Genomic DNA, 20155 nt, shown 5'->3' on the forward strand with positions numbered 1-20155 from the left:
AGCCAAATCTCACTTTTGAGCTCAGGGTGGTTCTAGCGACGTGCCTCCTACACATCTCCACCTGGATTTCCTTCAGACACATGGACTCAACCTGCCCCAAACTGAACACATTAATTTCCCCCAAACTGCTCCCATTTTGGCATCCCCCACATCCTCCAATAGGCCCACATTCCATCTACCCAATCGCTCAAATCAAAAACCTGGGGCACCATTACTGCCCTCTACTTCCACCCCATCACCCTCCCGTTGACCCCACCTCAAAACACCTCGCAAACCACTTCTTTCCACCTCTGTGGCTTCTATGCCATCCATTTTTTCATTCATTCAACAAATATTTGTTGACCACCTCCTGTGTGCCAGGCAATGGGGTGGGGCTGGCATACAGTGGAGAAGAAGACAGATGAGGTTCTGTTCCTGTGAATGGAGCACTGTGTGCGACAGAAAGCGTGGACAATAAACAAATAAACAAGACAATTACTTAATGGAGTAAATCCTAGGAGAAAATAAGCACAATGTGTGATAAAGCGTAACCGGCGGGGGAGTGGCCCTGACTTTTGATGGGGGGCAGGGAAGGGGCTCTGAGTCAGGAGAGACAGAGATGGAGCCAGGCACCAGGGGGCTCCCCTCCTCCCTGGGCTCTTGCCTTCGGACAGTGAGGTGATCTTATCAAAAGCCCACTGATCACAGCATCATCCCCCCGACTGCCCTTGTTAATGTCCCTCATGAGCTCCCGGGTCCCTTTATGGCCTCACCTCTGTCCACTGTCCCTGCACACCCTCTGCTCCAACCAAGCAGAACCTTCTGTTTCCTGAATGCTTTTCTTGACCCCCAGGCTCCCTGTGGGTTGCCCTGGACCCACTTCCTCCAGGAAGCCCTTCAGGTTCAGCCCCTCCGTTGGCCTGTGAACACTGGTGCCACACCGCACCATCGCTGATGATTGTTTCCGTGTCTGAATCTGCAGGAGGGCAAGGCCAGGCCACCCCCCACCACTGACCCTCGATGGTACGCTGGCGCTCAGTAGATATATGTGAAGACTGCCCCCCTCCTGGTGCCGGTTCTCATCCTCTCTCACCCCAACTGCTACCTTTCCCTTTCAACTCTTCTCTCATTAAAACCCATTTGTTAGGAACATCTTGCTAACAGGAGTGGCAAAACCAGAACAGTGAACTCTAACTATTGATGTCCCTAGGGCACACGTGAGCAGAGGGAAAGGGTGTGCTCAGTGGAGCCCTGTGCTCAGTGGTAAGGAATTCGTCTTACAGGAGGAGGACAAAATTCCTGTGCATAGCAGGGAGAGGAGGGGTGTGAGGCAGAGAGCCGTTTGGGGGCAGACCTGGGTCTCTTCGGGGGACACTAGAGCCTGCAAAGCAGACCTCAGTCTAGCAGAGGAGGGAACACATGCATGCACGCTCTCTGCTCTCTTGCACTCCACCTTTGAGGTGTCTCCAAAGCACACCAGGCTAGCTGGCTCAGCAGACCGCAGGGTTGCTGCTGAGCTGGGGGGAGAAAGATGGCGGGGAATGGGGTGATGGTATCTGTCACAGAAAGGTCCACTGGGAGCTGTGCAGCCTGTGTCCCAGATCATGGGGTCGTCTGCTCATGTGTCCACTGATTCATTCTGTCAGTGAATACTTCTTGAGGTCCTGCCATTTGCCAGACGGTTTTCAGCGCTGGTCATATGGTAGCTAAGAAAGCAGATCAAAGTGCCTGCTCTCTGGGACCTTGTGAGGTGATGGAGGCTCTCAGAGAAACAGATACACAAATAGCCCACTTCAGGTGGCAATCGATATGAAGGAGAATAAAATAGGGTGAGGTTTAGAGTGAGAGGGTAATATAATATAGAGGGTGGTTGGAACATTTTTATGAGGCGGTCAGGAACCCTATTATTTCTCTTTTGTGATCCCCAGCTCTTGTAAAGTCTGGTTTAAACCCGCACGTCTCAAACATTGATGTGCAGTCAGCCAGCGGTCTGGTTAAAACGCAGATTTTAATTCAGGACATCTGGGGTGGGGACTCAGGCTCTCATTTCTAACTCGCTCTCAGGTGACACCTTGGCTTCTGGTCCCTGGACCACACAGCTCTGCCTTTAGGGGCTAAGGGAAAAGCTGTGAGCCCCTCCCAGTTAACAGAGGGGCCATGCCCCCTGAGGGTGAGGGCAAGGCAGTGATGTCAGCCTTCAGGGAGAGCAAACAGCGGCAGCAAAAGTGACCCTTGCCAGTCTTCTGCCCCTCCTGGTGGGCAGAGGCAGCGGTATTCATCCACCACCCTCTCTGGATCATCTGCGTTTGAAACCAGCAAGGAAGCCATGAGTTTCCTCGGAGCTTCTCCATTTGGGAGACTAACTCCCAAAGGCATAGTGCGGGACACGAGGCCTGCACCAGCCTAGCTCTCTCCCTGATATCTTTAACTGCAAGCCTTCGAGAACCCCAGATTTCTACCAGGGTCACAGTGAGTACCGCCCCCTCCCACTTTATCCACGGTCACCACCCCCCCCCCAACAGTTTTCTTCACCTCCAAGCAATTTGGTATTGCTGTTTCCTCCGTTAGAATTCCCATTCACCCTCTCATGGCCACAAGGTCAGATCTCGCCCATCCTTCAAGGCCCAGCTCAAATACCACGCCCCACCCCCCCTCCCCCGGGCTTCTTAGAACATCCCTTGCTTCTTAGAAATCCTACAAAGCTTCATTTGAACCTATTTTGTGGACAGTAATTTCTTCCTATCCCCAAAGAGTTATTTTTGTCCTTGTTTTACTTTCCTTCCAGGATGTGAGCTCCCAGAGGAAAGGCCCATCTTTAATTGCATGCCCCACCCCTGTTCCCAGTACCTAGTCAAGGCCTAAGAATTGTCCTATGAATGAAAAATAAATGAATGATTGGGTTTGAAATCACCACCAGGAGGAGGCAGAACGTGCGAGCCCAGTGGTTCTCAAAGCTCAACTAGTTCCCAGTTCCCCTGGAGTTGGTTGCAAATGATCAGACTCTACCCCAGAAGTGAGGCTTGGAGATCCTGGGGGCAGAGCCCAGCGGTCAATTGACATGTACATTTTAAGCAGCCCTCCAAGTGGCTCTGACGCTCGCTCCAGAGTGCGAAGCATAGAGTCGAGCCTGATGTACACCCATCTTCCCTCAGCTGTCTGCCTCCAAAGCTTCGGCCTTCACCTGGGCCTCGGGGGCTTCTGCCGGGGAGCGGGGTGCAGGCTGCACGGAGGGCAAAGAATGGATAGCGCTGAGCAGGATAAGGCTCGTCCTGGAAGAGACCGAGTGGGTGGGGAGAGAGGGAGGGAAGGACCGAGAGAGGGGAAAGGCGGGGAAGGGGAGGAGGAGGGGAAAGGAAAAGGAAAGAAGCAGAGAAATGGAGAGGAGCTCGGCCTCCTGGATGGGGCGGGGCGAAGAGAGAGCATCTTCCAGAAGGTCATCCGCTCCTCCATCCCGGGCCGGGTGGGGGTCGGGGGCGGGGCCGGGGTCGGGGGTTGGGGAACTTGGAGATCCATCTGTGCGGCCGCCCAGCGCCTGCGTTGGCCTCGGGAGCCCAGCCGGGTGTCCCCCCGTCCGCGCCCCGCGCCAGGTACCTGCTCGTGCTGAGGGGACGCCTCCAGCCCCGGCGCCGCCCCCCGCGGCCATGCCTCCGGCGCGCACAGCGGCTGCCCAGGGTCTCCGAGTCCGCGGGCGGGGGCCGCCCGGACGCCCCGCCCCGGGCTGTGCAGTCCCGGTACCCGCGCCGGAAGTCTCCTGCAATGGAGGGACGCCCGTGATGGCCACCATCACCGCTGAGGAGACCCTCTGGGTCTCGGGGCCCTCTGCAGTGAAGCCACGCCATCGGCCAGCATCGCTAGTGAAACGTCCTGCGCCACCCCCCCCCCCCCCAGCCCCCACCCGCCAGGGGCGCGGGGCTGGACCCAGCGGTTCTGTTACCAGGCGACAGGCAGGAGGAGGTGTGGGGAGTCCAAGAGGGAGAAATGGAGATGAGAGAGGAGCGAGGCCGAGCGAGGTCGTTTTCTCCTTGGTTCTCTCCCTCAGAAGTGTTTATCAGAAGACAAAGGTTCAGGAGATGGTCCACATGCCCGGAGACTGACCTTCCACTGCCTGCCAGCGTGTGCATTTCCCGGCCCTCGGCCCTGTCTTCCTCGGCTATCTGCAGCCTCTAGTGTGGGACAGCTGCCCTTGACCCCTCCACAGACAAAGGCAAGAACCTCCTCTGTGGGAGACTGCACATCTCTTGGCCCCTGTGTTGCTCCAGGACCTGGGCCTTCCCCTGGGAGATCACCTGCCGCTTAACTTTGTCCTCTCCACTTTCCATGGAGACCCTCCTTCTCCTTAGCTTGAGGCCTAACTGAGCCTGGACCCATGGCTGGAAACAGCTGGAACATTTCTGCAAGGCTTCAGGAACACTTGGCTGTTAATTTAGGGCACTAGACAAAGAGAGAACACACAAGGGAATAGCCTGGCTTAGAAAATATGGCTTATTTGATTCTTGTTGGTGGTGGCTCGTGTTCTTCCACACCTACAAGGAGCTATCCATGGAGACGGACCAACAAGATGAACACGTCCCTAACACTGTGGACCTTACCGCCCAGCAGGGAGAAGAGACAAACATGCGATACAATTTACTGTGATAAGCGCTTCTGTTTTCCAGCCTTGGTGGGCATCAGGACCCCTGGAGGGACTGTTGAAACTCTGATTGCTGGGCTGGACCCCAGTTTCTGGGTCTGGGCTGGGGCCTGAGGATTTTCCTTCCTAACAAGTTTCCAGGTGAAACTGCTGTGGCTGCCCATACCAACAGACTGCTCTGCATTACAATCAGCGTGATGCAAAGCCCTGGAGGCTGGAGAAAACTTGGTGAGTTGGAGAAAGTGAAATGAAAGTAACTGACAAGGATGTAATGCTTACTAGGTACCAGGCCCCGTTCCAAGGACTTTACTGTGTTAACTCATTCAGTCCTTAAAACAACCCCGTGAGGCAGGAGATGTTATGTCCATTTTATAGGTGAGAACACTGAGACTCAGAGAGGTGTACACGTTTGTCCAAGTTTCAAAGCTAAGAGGTGATGCCAGGGGAATTTGAACCTGGAGAAGACTGATTCCATGGCCTGGGCTCATAACCACTCAGGAATGTGGCTGCGGAGGTCAGCGGGGGCCAGATCAAGGCCTACGTAATTCATATGAAACAGTTTGCACTGTAGCCCAAGGAGCATGGGAAGCTATTACAGAGTGGTAAGTAAGAAAATGACATTTCTAGACCAGCCTTTTGGCTTCAGAGGTGGGGGAGGGGAGCTCAACTATGACCCAATGCAGGGGACCAGTTGGGAGCCTGTTGCTGTCGTTCTAGCTAAAGATGGCAGTGGTCTTGGTGGTATATGTGCGTCTGTGCAGAGTTGGGGCGGAGGGAGATGGAGACGTGTGGATGGAGCTGAACGATTTAGGTGACTCTATAGGGCATCAGTGATCTTCAAGGATGGTGCCCAGGTGAGTGGCTTGAGCAGCAGGGCATTTGGGCAGACGGTGTGTACCATCCCTGACAATGGAAATATGGAAGGTGCAGCAGATTTGGGGGAACGAAGATACGTTCATTTGCACATGTTGCCTCTCTTCCTGGCTCCTGGCCTCTCTTCATGTGACAAAGACCACTTTTTCTCTCTAGCCCAGGATGTCCTCAAATTCTACATTCTTTGAAGTCAGTCTCCCTCCCCCCAAAGATCCAGATTTCCCTTCTCTATAAAAATCTGGCCTGTTATCAGAAGTTCTGGCTCCCTGATATGAGAGTCTCTTCCCAGGCTGGTTGACACCAGAAATATCCACCTGTTTCATTGGTGACACACGTAAACACAAAGCCAGAAAGGTCTTCTTTCTGGCTTCAGCTCCACAATCAAAAAGTCTATTTCTTGCTCACGGGTAGGTACTGATAGATTTGCTGTAATCTATTCTCCTGTCATACTTGGTTCCTTTTGTGACCAAATTCCTGGTGACCAGAACCAATCTCTTGTTTTCCAGTAAGGTAACCACTCTGTCAGGAGTAGTTCACCCAACGAAAGTTATAAAATTTGCAACTTTGTTTCCTAAATCAAATGGTTGGCAGCTGACTCCATCATCAGTGTGGAAAAGATGAACTGTAGTCCTGTTGTTTAGCTGTAATCTCTTCAGCATATTAGCCCCGGTCTTGGGCCCCCTGTCCTCTCCTTGTCTACAGCCCCAAGGTGATTGTAACGATACAAGAGAAGAAATGAGCTAATGTCATAGAGGTGGTTGAAAAACAAAGTGGAATTAAGACGAGCTAGGCAAATGTGGTATATGGTGCAGGAAGAGAGAAATAGACCCATGGAGCAGAGTAGAAAGACTCCAAATGGACACATGCATTGACAGGAACTGGTTTTATGAGATGAATGTCAAATCAGCAGAGAAAGCATGGACTGGTTAGTAATTAGCTTATCCATCTGAAAGAAGTTACAGCATACTAAGACAAAGCAGATGGTTTAAAAAGCAAAGCTTTCAGAAGACAATTTGAAAGAATATCTTTATTATCTCAATATGGTAAAGATATAGTAAACAAGACTCAAAAAGAACACACCATGAAGGAAAAGATTCATAAATTAGTCTATGTTAAAACATAAAATTTCTGTGTAACAGAAAGTTGCCATTAAAAAGAAGCAAGCCTTGGACCAAGAGAATATATTTGCCTTTATCTAGCTGTCAAAGGATTAGTGCTCAGAATAAATAGGACTGTTAGAAATAATTTTTTAAAATTCTAAATCATTAGAAAATGGTCAAGGGATGTAAACCAATTGGAAGAAATAGTAATAGGATTTTTTTTTGTAATTTAAAGAGAATTAATTACTGAATATGTATGAGTTAATCTAGAGCGCTTGCCTCACAGGAACGCCTTATATATGTTAAATTACTGAATGCAAAGTGGGTGCCTTCAACCTTCCCACCCACTCTGACTGCTTATTAATTTTTCCCTTTTCTCGGCTGAGAGCAACCAAACTGCCTTAGGCTAATGGTGCCACCTAATGGTTTGATCTTGCAAAAGATCACTATATTGCTTTATAAATGATCTTTTTCAAGTAACTTTCTTTTTCCCTGTGCTCCTTTCCTCTTTCTCATACCCTTTTCATATTGATAGATAAAATTTGTATTTCATCTGTATCATTACAGCTACAATGGGTGATTCAGGATGTCTTCAGCCAGGTGCAGTGCTGGTCATGAGGTGTGAGGAGGTGGAGGGAGAGAGTCTAGGCACCTGGCAGGACCTCTCCTCTGTGAAGGGCTGGCCATAACAAATTGAGTCTAAATGGGGGCAGGAGGGTCAAGTTCAAAACCATCCAGGCAATGTGAATAATCAAGAGCTTGCCTGGTCTCAAAAATCAGTATTAAAAGAGGCACCAGAAGCTCTGCACTTCAGGGATTCTTGGGGTCAGGGGCAGCCTGGGTCATTGATGGGGACAGTCATCCCTTAAAGGAGAGGGACCCCCAAAGCCAGGTTCTGCCTTGGAAGATGGAGTGGCTGCATAGAGATTATTAGGCTGACTTCCCATTCCAGCACTTCGACCCCCATCCCCCCCACCCCCTCTGGGTGACAGGTTAGTCTTCAGGTGTAAACACTGGCGGAAGTCACGCGAGCTCGTGGGATGGCCGACTGCCTGGGTTCCTGACTCCAGTCTCGGTGTTCCCAGGCTCCTCAGCCTCACTGGGTAGACCTGTACGTTCTCCTTTAATTAAATCTGCTTTTGCTTAATCACTAGTACTCAAGACAAGTGAAAGATACTCAACCTTATTGTTTATCTCATTCTTTAATTATTAGTATCGTAACATTGACTTCTACTTTTTTGGGCTAAAATATACAGTATTTAGCTATAGTATGGTTACATGGAGTTTTGTGAGCTGGCATGTGGCCCTAATCACCATTTATAACATCGCTGCTTTGGGAAAGTGTATTCTGCCTTTCAAACCACAGCCTTCCAAATGCACATTTGGAACACAACCCATTTGTGATCTGGGAACTCTCTGTATTGATGTCTCTTGGCCCAGGGCAGCCCCACTACCAAGTGACATGTGGTTTAAAGTTCGTGTAACAGCCGGTTCATTTAAATAATGTTAGCTGGAGCTCAGCGTTCAGGTTCTTGGGTTTCTGGTTAATTTAAAATCGAGGAGGCAGCAGAGCCACGGCGATCAGACAACAGCACGTATGGGGCTCCGGCTCCCTATAGAGAGGTGGCACATCCCCACTTTTCATGGTTTTCCCTGCAGGTGTTAGGACTCAGCCTCTTCCGAGGGCAAGCTTTTCAGTCCTGCTGAACAATTGATCTTGAAAAAGAAGAGCCCCTTTTAAAAACCAATGATACTTTCAAGCCTGGAAGTTCAGCTAGGGTCATTCGGGTTTATTGAGTGCAGGGGCCCTCTCAGCAGGAGGAAAAACCACATTTAAATCCTTGATGGGGGTTCTTCCCCCTCCCCTCTCCTTGTTTTCCTTTCCCGGTGCCTCCTCTAAGAAGTCTCATCTTTACTAAGTTAGAAGCCAGACAGCCTGTCCCAGGCAAGCTGGCCTCTGCCCTGTCCTATCAAAAGAGTTAATATTTATCAAACACCTACAGTGGGCCAAGCTCTGCGCTAAGCAGGCTACGTGTCTAATATCATTTTTAATCCTCAAAATGACCTCCAGTGACAGGCATCAGCATCTCCATTTTACAGATGAAGCCGTTTAAGTTGGAAGAGGGTAATTGTTTTATCTAAGAATGCATAGCTGCAGCACTACTCCACCAGGGCCCTAATGCCTGGGCGGGGGTGGGGGGGTGGGGTGGGAGGCCCCCTGCTTCACGGGGGTGCCCCCAGGAAACGCCGTCCTTTTGTGGAAGCTGTATTTGTCATTTCTGGTTGAGACCAAGGACTTGCCATCGTAATTCCTCTACCTCAGGTTAATTGCCAAGATCACGTTGCACCTCTGCTCCCCAAAAGTCACATTCTCATGAGAGAAAAGTACGAACATTCCTATTTTTATCTTGACTTTAGATATTTGTCCTACCTGGGGGCTTGGAAGAAGATCAGTTATAGAAGCAATGCCAAGAGGACACAGCTATTATTTTCTGGAGTACAAAGCCTTCCAGTGTGCCTTTCTGGCCTTACTTACTTTGCTGCGTACCCACCATAATAGCTAAGGCTTGTTCTAGTGCCTACCAGTGCCAGGTACTTTTCATATACCTTATCCTCAAAACCACCCTACGAGGTAGGTATACTATTCTTACCCTCACTTACAATTAAGGACAAATAAGGGCTTCTGGGCCATCCCGTCTGCTTAGAATGCCCTTTCCTTTCCTCATTTGGATCTGCCCAAGTTCCACCCCTCAGCCAAGGGCCTGGACAATCTTGTTCTCTCACCAGACCTTCTCAGATCCCAGATCCCAAAACACATGTCTTGCAACTCAGCTCCCAGAGCTTTTTGCATTTGCCTCTGTTCCAGACTGCTTTGTGTTCAAGGTGCCAGCACATATGTCTCTGTCAGCCACACACTGCAAAGGCTTGGAGACCAGAGACCCATTCTCATCATCTTCATTCCACCTCTGCATCTAGCACGATGCCTGGCCTGGAGCCAAATGGAATTGGTGATGTGGTCACATTTCCAGGACAGATGTTTTCCCTTAGCCCATTGCCTGCAGAGCTTCCTTCAGGAAGGGGAGGGAGAAGTTGTCACAGACTTTTGCCACCTACCCATTACAGGACCACTGAGAACTCTATACATCAATACGGACTTAAAAAGAAGAGGGTTAAGTTGTGTCCTGAACATGATTCCATGAAATTCAGGATGTGCGTGTACTACTTGTTTTATGATGTGGCATTGTTCACAGGGATGGGGACATACTTTTGCCATCACTTAGAGATGCCGACATGGGGTTGGGAGAGGGAAAGCCATGTCAAGGTTAAGGTTTGAGTCTGTTCCATTCTGCCTGTTATTTTATCCTTGTGTCCAAGGAACATAAGTTTTGGTGTTTAGCCACATAACTGCTGAAAATATGTGGCATGTGAGTGTTGGTGTTATAGTTGCTTTCCTAATTTATTCCATAAATGCAGTAAACTTAGCACATCATATAACAGTTGGAATAGTGCATGGATGGAAATAAAACACATATTTAGATTAGAGTATCAGAGAAATGGAATATCAGTGTTTTGGGTTGGTTGCTATTGATGTCACTTTTTTTGTGGTGGGGGCGGGGGTGAGGAGGAGGAAGGATTTCAATTATTCCAAGTGACTAAATGGTTATAAACAAAACTTTGAGGCTGGGCATGATGTCTAATTGTGGCTGTTTTTAAATTGTAATATCTTGGCATAAAATTACTTATGTATGTTTAATTTTTATAGCAAACGCATTTTTGCTGCGTCTCAAAAGAAGGAACATTTTAGAAGCTATCCTAGATACAATAGTTAGTGGATAACTTAGGGAATAGTTAGACTTCACCAGTTTAAGATTTCTCTGAAGATATCCACCAGAATGGCCATGGTCTTGGGGATGACTTTAAGAGAACAATTCAGAGGAAGTTTCATGCGGAGATGGGCGTGTGTGATCCCAGCGCACAGCAAGACTGGAGTCCAGGTCCTGCTTCCACTGCTGGCTCTCTAGCAGTTTTTGGAGACAGGGTCTTTATTGTTTCTCCTTAGTTGCTATTGTGTCCATATTCTAAGTAGCTATTTAAGGCATTATTAATGTGAAATGAGGATGAAAAATTTCTTGGGAATATGTCATCTGGGTGAAGAGGCAACAAAGAGAACGGTCAGAGCTGGTACCTCGAGCCTGGAAAACTCGATCATTTACTGGGCTTGGGGGAGGTTAATTATCTTTGCTTTCCAAATAGCATGAGGAATGGAAAGGACAGCAGCCACCCAGGAATAACTCCCAGTGAGAGCTATTCATACAAGGAAGATAAGGTTGTAGGAGGTGAAGTCACGTTTGGTTTAACGCATATTGATTTTGAGGCCTCTCTAGGCCATGCAGGCAGAGGTGTCCACAGTGTGAGACAAGCTGACTCGGGAGAAAAGGTGGGGATAGAGGTAGAGAGCTGGGGTTGGCCAGATTCACTCTATAGAGCAAATGACGTTGTCTCAAAAGTCTGTAATGTGGAAAAAGAAGGCGGCCCAGGAGTATAGCTGATAGTTAAGATAACGAGTTTCAGAATCAAACAAGCTTCAAGTGTCATTTATAACATACACACTGTGTCACCTTAAGCCTTGAGATACCTGACTTTTTTTTTTTTTTAATAATAGACTTAAGGTATAATTCACACACTATACAATTCACCCTTTTAAAGTGTATGATTCAGCAGTGTAAACTATCACCATTCTGTAATTTCAGTACATTTTCATCACTCCCAAAAGAAAACCCATATTTGTTAGATGTCGCCTCCCATTTCCCCCTTGCTCCATCCCCTAGCAACCGCTGATCTACTTTCTGTCCGTACAGCCTTGCCTGTTCTGGGTGTTTTGTATAAATGGAATCATACAATATGTGGCCTTTTGTGTATAATGTCATTTAGTATAATGTTCTCAGGGTTCATCCAGGTTGTAGCATGTACCAGTACTCATTTCTTTTTGTGGCCAAATAATATCCCATTATAAAGTTATACCACATTTTGCTATCCACTCATCAACTGATGGACTTTGGGTGGTTTCCACTTTTTGGCTCATATGACTAATGCTGCTATGAAAATTAAGATACAGGTGTTTTTGTGGATATATGTTCTCATTTCTCTTGATTATATACATCTAGTTGTACAATTGCTCTGTCATGTGGAAACTCATGTTTAAGATTTTAAAACCTGCCAAAGTGTTTTTCAGGTTAGCAGTACCATTTTACAATCCCACCAGCAAAGCATGAGGGTTCTGATTTCTCCACAGACTTTTTGATTCTAGCCATTCTGGTGGATGTGAAATGGTACCTCACTGTGATTTTGATTTGTATTTCCCTAATGACTAATAATGTCAAATATCTTTTCATGTGATCCTTGGCCACTTGTATATCTCCTTTGGAGAAATGGCTAGATCCTTTGCCCATTTTTAAAATGGGTCATTAGTCTTTTTATTGTTGAGTTTTAAGGGCTCTTTATATATTCTGGATATCAGTCCTTTAGTAGATGTATGATTTGCAAATATTTCCTCCCATTCAGTGGGTTGCCGTTTAATTATTTTGATGGTATGCTTTGAAGTACAAGAGCTGTTTAATTTACCATTTTTTCTTTTGTACCATATTTTTGGTATCATATCTAAGAAACCATCACCTAATCTCAGGTTGTAAAGGTTTACTCCTGTGTTTTCTTCTAAAAGTTTCATAATTTTAGTTCTTATATTTAAGCCTTTGATCCATTTTAAGTTAATTTTTGTGCATAGTGTGAGGTAGAGGTCCAACTTCATTTTTTTGCATGCTGCTATCCAGTGTTCTGGATACCATTTGTTGGGAAGACTATTCTTTCCCCACTGAATCATTGTTATGGCACCCTTGTCAAAAATAAATTGACCATAAATATAATGGTTTATTTCTGGACTCTGAGTTCTGTTCTTTTGATCTACAGTTCTATTCTTTTGTCCTTATGCCAGTACCACACTGTCTTGATTATTGTAGTTTTGTATTAAGTTTTTAAATTGGGAAGTGTGAGTCCTCCAACTTTGTTCTTTTTTCCCAAGATTGTCTTAACTATTCTTGGTCTCTTGCATTTTCATGAAAATTTTAGAATCAGCTTGTCAATTTCTGCAAAAAAGTAGCTGGAATATTGAGAGTAGGGATTGTATTGAATCCATAGACAAATTTGGGGGAATTTTGCCTTATTAGCAATATTAAGTGTTCCAATACATGAACATGGAGGTCTTTCCACGTATGTAGTTCTTTCATTTCTTTCAATGATGTTTTATCATTTTCAGTATAGAAATCTTGCACGTTATTTGTTAAATTTATTCCTAAATATTTTATTCTTTTTAATTCTATGGTAAATGAAATTGTTTTCTTAACTTTATTTTTGAATTGTTCAATGCTAGAGTATAGAATTACAATAGAATTTTAGATGTTGACCTTGTATTTTATAGCCTTGTTGCACTCACTTGTTAGTTCTAATAGTTTTTTAGCGGATTTCTTAGGATTTTCTGTATACAGTACACGGTCTTGTCATCTGCGAATAGAGGTAGTTGTTTTACTTCTTCCCTTTTGACCTGGATTTTTGTGCTCTTTCACTCACTTCTTTTCCCTTCTCTCCCCTCCACCTTCCTTCCTTCCTTCCTCTCTCTCGCTCTACTTTTTTTCTTTTTCCTTTTTTCCTTATTGTGCTGGCTAGAACTTTCAGTAATATGTTGAATAAGAGTGCTTAGGGTGGATATTACTCTTTTTTCTTTTCTTGATCCAAAAGAAAAAGCAGTTATTTTTCTCACTATCAAGTATGATGTTAGCTGTGGCTATGTAGATGGCTTTATCAGGTTGAGGAAGTTCCCTTTTACTCCTAGTTTATTAAGTGTTTGTATCCAAAAGGGTGTTGAATTTTGTCAAGTGCTTTTCTGCCTCTATTGATATGATCATGTGTTTTTTGTCCTTCACTCTATTAATATAGTGTATTACATAGATTGATCTTCATATGTTAAACCAAGCTAGCATTCCTGGGAAGAGCCCCACTTGGTCGTGGTGTATAATCTTTTCAATATGCTGCTAGATTGTTGAGGACTTTTGGATCTAATATATTTATTTATAAGGAATATTGGCAGAAGTCTTTCTTCTTGGGGTTTCTTTGTCTGGTTGTGGTATCAGGGTAATCTTGGCCTCATGGTATGAATTGAGATGTGTTTCCCCCCTTCTGTTTTTTTTTGGATGAATTTGTGAATAACTGATGTTTTTCTTTAAATGTGTGTTAACACTGTCTAATTTATTGGCTTAAAATTGTTCATAGTATTCCCTCATAATCCTTTTAACTTTTGTGAGGTTTGTGGTAATGTCCCTCTTTCATTCCTGATTTTAGTAATGTGCATCTTATCTCTTTATTTTGGTCAGTCTAACTAAAGATTTGTCAAGTGTGTTGAGTTCTTTAAACAATCAACTTTATTTACATTTATTTTCTCTATTGTTTTTCTATTCTCAATTTTATCAATTTCTGCTCTAATCTGTGTAACTTTCTTTGCTCACTTTGGCTTAGCTTGCTCCTCTTTACTTGTTTTATAAGGTGGAAGAATAGGTTGTTGATCTGAAATCTTTCTTCTTTTTTAATATAAGCATTTACATCTATTTCCCTCTGCCCGTTGCTTTAACTGCATCTCATGTGTTTGGGTCTATTGAGTTTTAATTTTCATTTACCTAAATTTCAAACACACTTAGTAATGTGGTATTTAATTTTCACATACATGTGAATTTCCCCAATTTCCTTCTGTTATTTATTCCTGATTTCATTGCTTTGTGGTTGGGGAATATATTTGGCCTGGTTTTGGCCCCTTTAAAGGTGCTGAGGCCTGCTATGTGGCCTCACATATGGTCCATCCCGGAGAATGCTCTGTGTGCTGTAGTATATTGAGGTTGAGGATTTCAGGGCTGTTCAAGGAAAGACTGGAGCATGCGATGGCCGTGGTGCACAACGAGCTTATGAGGCAGTATTTGGACATGGTTGCATGAGAGGGAAAGATCCTCATAGCAGAAGACCCTCCAGAGACAGAGGTTATCATCCGAAAGGGGAAGAGGGTAAGTGAACTCCCAGGGAAGAGGGAAGCAGAGAGGGGGCTTATGCATCAAGCTGATGTCACTCAGCAGCAAGGTAGGCGGGTCTCTGGGTCAGAGAGCTCTGAGGGGCAGCAGTGGTTTGGGGTTTTTTACACCCACAGGGTGTGTCTTCTCTATGGCTCGCAGATATTGGGTGCAGTTTTGCAGAGTATGCAAAGCAGGCAGTCTCTGAATGTCTAGACGTATGCTTACTTTGGATATGTTTAAGACAATTGGATATGTTAAGAATTTGAGTTTGGCTTTGAGTTGATGGTGCCAACCTCCTGTCAAAAAGTAAACAATGTGGGCTTCCTAGGTGGTGCAGTGGTTAAGAATCCACCTGCCAATGCAGGGGACATGGGTTCAATCCCTGCTCCAGGAAGATCCTACATGCCTTGGAGCAGCTAAGCCCATGAGTCACAACTATTGAGCCTGTGTGCTGCAACTGCTGAAGCCCATGCACCTGGAGCCTGTGCTTTGCAACAAGAGAAGCCATGGCAATGAGGAGCCCGTACACCACAACAAAGAGTAGCCCCTGCTCTCTGCAACTAGAGAAAGCCTGTGTGCAGCAACGAAGACCCAGCATAGCCAATAAATAAATTTTTAAAAAAATTAAAGGAAAAAGTAAACAATATAAAGGCCAACATACAGGGGCCATCTTTGGGCCACTTCTGGGGCAATTTGAGAAAAATGTGTCTTCTGCTGTTGTTTGATGAAAACTCCTATATGAAAAGCCTGTCTTGTTTGTCTAGTCGGCTTATAGTATTGTTCAAGCCTTCTGTTTGCTTTTGACCTTCCAGTTATTTGTTCACCCCACTGCTGAAAGTGGATTTTGAAGCTTCTATTATTGTTGAGTTGTCCATCAACTTTGTGCCCTCCCACTTTCCCTTTGCTTAGATAATTCCTTCTCATACAATAAACAGTCATTCAGGATTCAAGCTGGTGGTCTGGATCTGCTGAGCAGGGGGAAACCTTACTGGTTTGGGTTGCTTTTAGTTTAAATTTTATTTTCTAGTCTCTCATCACAGGCCAGTGCACGCACCTTGATCCTCTGAAGGACAAGAATTTAAAGGAGCTAGGCCAGGAAACATGAAGGGACCGTGCTACACTCAGAACCTCTCCCTTTTCTATATCAGCAGTAAGTCAGTGTCCGAATTGTTAGAAGTCCCAAACACTAAAAAGATTCTTGTGATCTCCCCGTGTCACCCCTATATTTGCATTCTGAACACCAAAAAAACCAAAAAACAAACACCCCCCCCCAAACCTATTTAAAAAAGTGTAAGTAAGCAAACAATGGTTTGGTTTTCTTCTATGGTGACTATTTTGATGATCTTTTAAAAAAATCAAAAAGCAAAATGAAGTGGTTTTCTCTGATTGTCCTGTTTTTGGAACCCCTGCTAACTATGATGTGTTGCCCATCATAGAAGTAAGCACTACAGGGACTTCCCTGGTGGCGCAGTGGTTAAGGATCCGCCTGTCAACGCAGGGGACACGGGTTGGATCCCTGGTCTGGAACGATCCCACATGCCGCAGAGCAACTAAGCCCATGCACTACAACTACTGAGCCCTCGAGCCTAGAGTCTGTGCTCGGCAACAAGAGAAGCCACCGCAGTGGGAAGTCCACACACCACAATGAAGAGTAGCCCCCCGCTCACTGCAATTAGAGACAGCCTGCGTGCAGCAACGAGGACCCAACACAGCCTAAAAGTAAATAAATAAATTAATTAATTGAAAAAAAATTAAGCACTACAAGTCTCCTTTGCCCCCTAGGGCCTGGGTGGCAAGTGCCTGGGGCGTGGCTACTGCTCCCTTTTCCCAAGCCCGTGGCAGATACTATCAAGGCCACGTGTATATCCTTTTCCACCAAATGTCTGTTAATGTCTTTTACCCATTTTCTAAATGTGTTGTTTTATTTTTTTTTATTGTTGAGTTTTGAGAGTTCTTTATATATTCTACATACAAGTCTTTTGTCAAATATGTGGCTTGCAAGTATTTAATCTGTAATTTATCTTTTCATGCTGTTAACAGGGTCTGTCACCACCTGTGTTGAGGTATAAATAACAAATAAAATTGTACAATATCAAAAGTGTACAACGTGATGATTTGATAAACATTTAATGGGGTCTTTTGAATAGCAAAAGTTTTACATTTTGCAGAGGTTCCATTTATCAGTTTTTTCTTTTATGGACTGAGCTTTTGGTATCAAATTTAAGAACTCTGCCAAGTCCTAGGTCTTGAAATAATAAATTTATCTTCTGGTTTTTCAAAAACTTTTATAGTTTTACATTTTATATTTAAGTACATGATCCATTTTGAGTTAGTTTTTGTATACCGTGTGAGGTTTAGATTCTTTTCATTCTGCCTATGGGATATTCAGTTGCTCCAGCACCATTTATTGAAAAGGCTATCCCTACTCTGTTGAGCTGCTTTTACATCTTTGTAAAAAATTAGCTGGATTCATTTCTGGGTTTTGTATTCTGTTCCATTGATCTCTGCGTCTATCCGTTGGCCAGTACCATACTGTGTTGATTACTGAAACTCTATGGTAAGCCTTAATATTGGAAAGAATGATTTTTCTTGCTCTATTCTTTTTAATAATTATCCTGGCTATTCTAGAGTCTTTCCCTTTCAATACAAATTTTAGAATAATGTACATGTTTACAAAAAAACTTGCCTAGGTCTCTCTGAATTTCAAAAGTTCCACCAAGGTGCTTACTAATTGGACTGCAGTTTCTAGTCTAAGTGGTTTGTTTGGACATCCCTTAGATTATACAGTTTTAGAAGATTTCCTGCCAGAGCTACATTTATGTGTGGGTGCACAAGAAAGCACAAGCATGCATGAGTAAGTGCACAGATTTTTAGGTGAATTTCTACTGGGGAGCCAGTTACTGACAGTAAGTTCTCGTGCTTTACTCATTTCATAGCATAACAGAATATCTGGGTTGTTAAAGTAATGATTTTTATTACTCTATATTGGGATATCTTGTCACAGTTAATTCTTTGTTTGTTCTTCCAACCCTACCTGTATTAACTGCAGTCTTTATCAACAGAACTTTTTTTTGAGCACCTACCTATTTGCATTATTCTCTGGACAGTCACGGACAGCTTTAAAAAATATTTTATTGTGTTGAATTGCTATTTGTTTCTGAGCTAAATGTGAATTCATTTGTTTGTAATTTGAGAATATGGGGGATTTATTGATTATAAAGACAATGGGCTTTATGCTAGGTTTAGTTGTAGCATCTAGAACAATACCTTCAGCATGATAAGTGCACAATGTTGACTGGTCAACATGTAAACCCGATGATAAATACTTAATTTCTAGGGCTCTGTCCTGTTAGAAGATATTCTGGTACAACTCAATGAATATTCTCTCCTTGCAAGCACCTTTACCTAAGTTCAACCTGAACCAAACATGCTATTTTCTACCTGAGTTAATGTACTCTCTCCTTTATGGCATCCCTGGGCATGTGCGTACCTTAACCACTGTGTTAAGACATAGAGTGTGGGGATGATTTGTTGGCGTGCTTCTCTCCCTTACTGGATTGACTGTTTCTTTGGGGAAGGATCTGTCTCTCTGTCTCCAGGGCCTAATACAATTCCTAACTCTAGAGTAGAAGCTGAAGGAGGGCAGGATCACTGTGCATCTCTCACCTAGAACAGTGCCTGGCATGTGGGTAAGTGCTCAATACCTGTTTTTGAATGAATACATCAATGGTGAGAGCTGGTGCTCAAAAAATCTTGGCTGAGTTAATGAATTAATTTGTATTTGTGCAATGAGTTTCATGGGCAAAAATCACATTGTTTCATAACCCAGCAGCAGTGACTGCACTCGGGCTGCATATGACCGGACTTGCTTTCCAAGGTGACCCCCTCCGCCCATCAAGAACAGTGAACACCTGGTCCTAGAAAACAAGATATGAAAGGTAAACAATCAAATTATCCTTCGATGAGAGAATAGAGAATGAAGACTGGAGGGTGCCGTTAGATAAAATGGATCCCTTGCCACTTTATGAATTTCAGTGCACGTAGACAGAGCCTTTGAGCACTTAGGAAATGTTTCCCTGAAAGTCTTTTTTTTCAAAGATTACTTTTTAAAATCATTTATGTATTTATTTTATTTTTGGCTGCATTGGGTCTTCCTTGCTGCACACGGGCTTTTTCCTGTTGTGGTGAGCGGGGGCTACTCTTTGTTGCAGTGTGTGGGTTTCTCATTGTGGTGGCGTCTCTTGTTGCAGAGCTTGGGCTCTAGGAGTGCAGGCTTCAGTAGTTGTGGCCTGTGGGCTCAGTAGTTGTGGCACATGAGCTTAGTTGCTCTGTGGCATGTGGGATCTTCCTGGCCCAGGGATCGAACCCGTGTCCCCTGCATTGGCAGGCAGATTCTTAACCACTGCACCACCAGGGAAGTCCCTCTTCTTTTGTCTTTTATCTTCTTTCTCTCCCTCTCTCTCTCCCTCCCTCTCCCTCTCCCTCCCACCTCCCTCTCACTTTTTGCCTTTTCTAGGGTCCCTAGTTTCCTGTTTCAAATGTTTCAAATGTGTAATGGCCTTGATCATGAGTGTCCCTCTTCTAGTCCATGGGTGCCCTGTAGGAAGAGGGTTGTGTCATGAGTTTGTGGAATCAGATGAGAAGCAGAGTCAGGTGGTAACCCAGAGAAAGGCGAAAGGAATTGTGCAGCTCAGGTAGGCAGTTAGCTCTATTGACTTTTGGTGCCCGAAGAGCTTGAAGTGCTGTAAAGAGATGATGGCTGTATGTTCAGGAATCTTTTAAACTAAATCAACAAAATGCTGTCAGATAAAGGCTTCACATGAACACCGCTAAGAAGTTTCAGATTCCCTGAGGACGCTCTGTTGCTCTCATGTATTACCTGTCCTTATACTTCATGTAACTTAGCAGTTGTAAATACCTAGTTGTAATTGTGGTTATTTTCTTTCACTGTGTCTTGTAAGCTCCATAAGAACAAGGACTGATGTATGTGTCTCCAGTGCTAAGAACAGGGCCAGGCATGTAGCAGATGCCCAATAAGTATTTGCTGAATAGATGAGTGTCACCCTCTTCCTATAACCCATCCTGGATTAAATAGAAGACAGAATTTGTCATCTGAAAGGCCCGAGCTTCAGCTCTGCCTCTGCCTCGTGTTAGCCACGTCGCCTAACCCCTCTTAGTTTCCTCATGTGTGTAATAGGAGGCCCCTGAAATACAACAGTGAAGCCTGTGGATGGACGCTTTGTGGATGGATGTCCTTCTCATCTCTGTGCTGTTTTTTCACCATCCTCTCCCTACTCCCTGCCTTCCAACGGCCGCTCTTCAAATCATGGCTCTCTTTATCTGAGGGTGAGAGTTTAAGTGGGGAAAAGAATGAACACGTTTGCAATGGTGACTCTTTCATTGTAAAAATCTGCAGAAATGAAAAGCACAGCTGTCAAGCTCGTGAACCTTAGGTTTAGATGAGTGTC

The sequence above is a fragment of the Hippopotamus amphibius genome, chromosome 3 (genome assembly GCF_030028045.1).
Source record: "Hippopotamus amphibius kiboko isolate mHipAmp2 chromosome 3, mHipAmp2.hap2, whole genome shotgun sequence".
Taxonomy (NCBI): Eukaryota; Metazoa; Chordata; class Mammalia; order Artiodactyla; family Hippopotamidae; genus Hippopotamus; species Hippopotamus amphibius.